Consider the following 4,785-nt stretch of genomic DNA (forward strand, 5'->3'; position numbering starts at 1 on the left):
ACAAGTTCACACACCCATCTCATGGGCCTGGTGCTCTACTATCTCATTAATATAGTTCTGTGAAACCCAGGAAGCAACAAAGGAAAACAGTCCTTGCATAGGCTCAGTTTTCATCACTTCTATTCTCCTAGTGGGTGGAAGACAAAGAATAAAGTCATCAGGCACCAGGCAGAAGTATGTGACTGTAATTGACTTCTGGGCTGGTTCATATTAGCATCAACTCCAAAAACAGGGGGCAGATCTCCACTCCGTGGGATTTCAAATCCCTCTTTCAGGACATACGATTAACCACTTCCTGAGCTAGCTGCTGAGATAATCCTTCCTTTACTTGAGTGGAAATCACTAGAGCGGTGTCAGCGCTTTCATCACTGCAGTTAGAACATGGCTATAAAGAAAGAAGCATCCACTCTAGGCTGGAGTAGGGTTACCATATTTAGTGCCTCCAAAAGCAGGACACTCCACGGGGCCCCGGCCCCGCCCCCAGCCCCGCCCACGTCCACGCCCCAACTCCGCCCCCTCCCAAAGTCTCCGCCCCCTCCCCTGCTTCCCGCGAACATTTGATTCGCGGGAAGCCTGAAGCAGGTAAGGCGGGGGTGTGGGGGGAGGAGGCGCGGCCCAGGCTGGCCCCCCCGGCATTTCCAGCCTGGGTCGGCTCGGGCCCTGGGGTGCCGGCCCCGGTCCCGGCCGAGCACCCCTGGCCCGCCCAGCCCTGCCGGTCCCCGGCCCGGCCCCCGGGCCCCCGGCCGAGCATCCAAGGCCCCTGGCACCTCACCGCCGGTCCCCAGCCCGGCCCTCGGCACCGCACCGCTGTCCCGGCCCCCGGCACCGCCGGCCCGTCCCCCGAGCCCCCGGCCAGGCCCGGTACCGCCGGCCCGTCCCCCAGCCCCCGACCCGGCCCGGCACCGCTCCGCCGGCCCGGCCCCCGGGCCCCCGAGCCCCCGAGCCCCCAGTCCAGCACCGCTCCACCGGCCCGGCCCCCGAGCCCCCGGCCCCCGAGCCCCCGACCCAGCCCGGCACTGCACCGCCGGCCCGGCCCCCGAGCACCCGCACGGCCGGTCCCGCATGTCCCGATTTTCCCGGACATGTCCGGCTTTTTGGGATTTCCCCCCGGACGGGGATTTGGAGCCCAAAAAGCTGGACATGTCCAGGAAAATCCGGACGTATGGTAACCCTAGCTGGAGCCTAGCACATAAGGGAGGTTCTGTGGTCCCTGCAATGTAAGTTGCACTAAAGGGCTGCAGCTAATGGACAAATGCAAGAAACTTGCACATTGTTGTGCTGTGTGAAGTGCTAACAGCTGTGGTAGCTGCACCCTGAGCAGGACTGCATCCCTGCACGGTGCGCTGACCTGGAACCTCCCAGAAATAAAGAGACCTGCAGCTCCGCTCTTCATGGGCTGCAAAGGGCAGCCCGGGGCAACGGAGAACTATTCATCCAGGCAGAACTGGAATAACAACAAGAAGCAGCTTTGTCTCAGCCCGGCCCATTCTCTTGTCATAGGGAACAGTTACAGCGAGAGCTGGAGGGCTTTCTGCAATGTTTAGATGTTCTTATCCTTTGCCCTCTGGCAGATCTGGTCTCACTGCCCAGCTCTCTGCTCCGAGGCCATTAGTTAGTGTGGAGTCTACACATAGCGGCGTCTCAGCTGCGTGTTTGCAGACAGGTCTCCTGTGGTCAGGATTTATGGTCCCACTAGGCTGGGAAGAGTTGAGACATCCCAGAACTGCGAGTGTTCAGACTCTCACCAGTCTGAATTCCCCACAGATCTGGGGTCAATAACCAGGGAGTCCTTAAAGCACCCACTGGGCTGCAGGCACCGGACAAGCATCAGCGCATAAGAACGGCCGTACTGGGTCAGACCAAAGGTCCATCTAGCCCAGTGTCCTGTCTGCCGACAGTGGCCAATGCCAGGTGCCCCAGAGGGATTGAACATACCAGGGAATCATCAAGTGATCCATCCCATCGCCCACTCCCAGCTTCTGGCAAACAGAGGCTAGGGACACCATCCCTGCCCACCCTGGCTAGTAGCCATTGATGGACCTATCCTCCATGAATTTATCTAGCTCTTTTTGAACGCTGTTATGGTCTTGGCCTTCACAACATCCTCTGGCAGGGAGTTCCACAGGTTGACTGTGCGTTGTGTGAAGAAATACTTCCTTTTGTTTGTTTTAAACCTGCTGCCTATTAATTTCATTTGGTGACCCCTAGTTCTTGTGTTATGAGAAGTGGTAAATAACACTTCCTTATCTACTTTCTCTACACCAGTCATGATTTTTAGACCTCTATCATATCTCCCCTTAGTCGTTTCTTTTCCAAGCTGAAAAGTCCCAGTCTTATTCATCTCTCCTCATACAGAAGCTGTTCCAAACCCCTCATCATTTTTGTTGCCCTTTTCTGAGTCTTTTCCAATTCCAATATATGTTTTTTGAGATGGGGCGACCACATCTGCACGCTGTATTCAAGATGTGGGCGTACCATGGATTTATATAGAGGCAACATGATATTTTCTGTCCTATTTTCTATCCCTTTCTTAATGATTCCCAGCATGTTTACCAATGTACCATACACTGCAGCCTGAAAATGGGAGAGCGGCCGGCTGCCAAGCCAGCGTTCGCTGCAGACCAGGGGTTCTTTTTAGTGACTGCTGCTCCCATCAGGAACTGGGCAAGATGTGTGCTGAGTGCAGAGCAGCCTGCAGAATTTCTTGTGGGAGGAAGGCAAGAGCAGGAAAATGGCTGGAAATCAGGTCCTCCGCCTGCGTGTCCGTGCCAGCCCTCTGTCTTCCCCTCCTGGAGCCAAAGGTCGTACTTTGGAAATCAAACAGCAGTGATGGGGGGGTGTGGGAGGGGTGACTTAAGCACATCTTATAGCAGCCTGGGGTAACTCAGCAAGATGGCAGCTGGCAGCACTGTGGCCACCTGTGCTGAGGAAATCTCCTTGCTGGGCTCTGGCTTGGCAGCCAGGGTTCCTGGCAATACAGCGAGGGTTGGGGGGAGGACGCAGGGGCTCTGTCCCACCAGCAGCGTGCATGGTGCAGGCTCAGCCCACGGTGCGGCTGCGGCTACAGCTCCCGGCAGGTGCCTTGATGCGCGGAATGGCACTTCCTCTCCCTGGCCCCCATTCCCAGCGGAGTGCTCCTCAGACCATCTCCGCCTGGGCTTGGCGTGGGACTGGCTGGAGCAGCGGAGCAGCAGCGACATTGGCTAGCACCTGCCAGGAGCCGCTGGGAGCTAGGGCTTGGGGGCTTGGGGGCTTGGGACATCTGTGTGACCCATGCTGCCAAGATGGGGCATTCGCTCCCCTGAGGGCTGGGACTGGCTTCGGCAGTGGCAAGGGAGCATTGGGCCTGCCTGGCTCATGTGGGCTGGGGAGAGGTGGAACCCCTGGTGTAGCTGCCAGTGGATGGGGGAGGCCACAGTGATCGCTGGCGACGTGGGGACCTGCAGTCGGACGGGGTGGGTAGGAGGAGGATGCCTCCCCAGCCCTGGGGCTTCATGGCCTCACTGTGAGGTTCAGGCTGCAGCCCCACCCGGCTGCGCTGTGCCAGGCCGTCTGCACCCCTTCCCCTTGCACCCCCCAGGGGTGGTACCGGGCCTTTCTGAGACTGAGCAGACTCCAGGTGCGGGGCTGATGGCTGCTCTCAGGTCAGACTGACAGATAGACCAGCGTTAAGATGATCTGTGTGTATGTTAACCACGTAGCTAATAAAGACTGTTGTTAAGTCACAAGCAATGAATTGTTATTAAGACGAGTGGAATATCTGAATAGAAAACAACACAGAGTACCAGGCCTAGGGGAAGTGATAAAAAAACCTGGAAGAAGTTAGAAACCCTGAGGTAAAAGTTACTCAGGAGTGAAAAACAAGTTTAGATGAAGTAAGATGGATCAATTAAGAGTTCGCACATTTATAAAAGTGTCAAGAAATGCTGCAGAAAATTGGAAAAGATTTAAGCAAGAATTTGATTTATTTTTGAGGGCGTTGGGAGATGAAGTAAAGATGGCAGTCTTTTTGAATATTGCAGGTACTGAGCAATCTCATTATACAATTCATTTGAGCTTAATGCTAGGGAATGAGCTGCCTGTGAGTTTGTCTTAAAAAATTGAGGAATACTGTTTATCAAAAAGAAATTAAACATTAAGGGACCGATAATAAGACAAAGTTTCCTAATGCCACTATATAAATCTATGGGACTTCCATACCTTGAACACTGTGTGCAGTTCTGGTCACCCCATCTCCAAAAAGAGAGATTAGAATTGGAAAAGCTACAGAGAATCACAGAAGCGTAGGACTGGAGGGGACCCCAGTTATCTAGTTGAGTCCCCTGCACTCAAGGCAGGACTATGTAATAACTAGATGGTAGTAACTAGAAAGGCAATAACAATAATTGAGGGTCTGGAACAGTTTCTGTATGAGGAGAAATTTAAAAGACTGGGACTTTGCAGATTGAAAAGAGACGACTAAGGGGGGATATGATAGAGGTCTATAAAATCATGACTGGTGTGGAGAAAGTAAATAAGGAAGTGTTATTTAGCCCTTCACATAACACACGAACTAGGAGTCACCCAATGAAATTAGCAGGCAGCAGGTTTAAAACAAACATAATGAAATATTTCACACAAGGCATAGTCAACCTGTGCAACTCATTGCCAGGGGATGTGGTGAAGGCCAAAAGTATAACTGGGTTCAATAAAGAACTAGATACGTTCATGGAGGACAGGTCTTTCAATGGCTATTAGTCAAGATTGAAAGGGATGCCCCATGCTTGGGGTGTCCCTAGCCTCTGA

Source organism: Malaclemys terrapin, chromosome 9 (genome assembly GCF_027887155.1).
Source record: "Malaclemys terrapin pileata isolate rMalTer1 chromosome 9, rMalTer1.hap1, whole genome shotgun sequence".
Lineage (NCBI taxonomy): Eukaryota > Metazoa > Chordata > Testudines > Emydidae > Malaclemys > Malaclemys terrapin.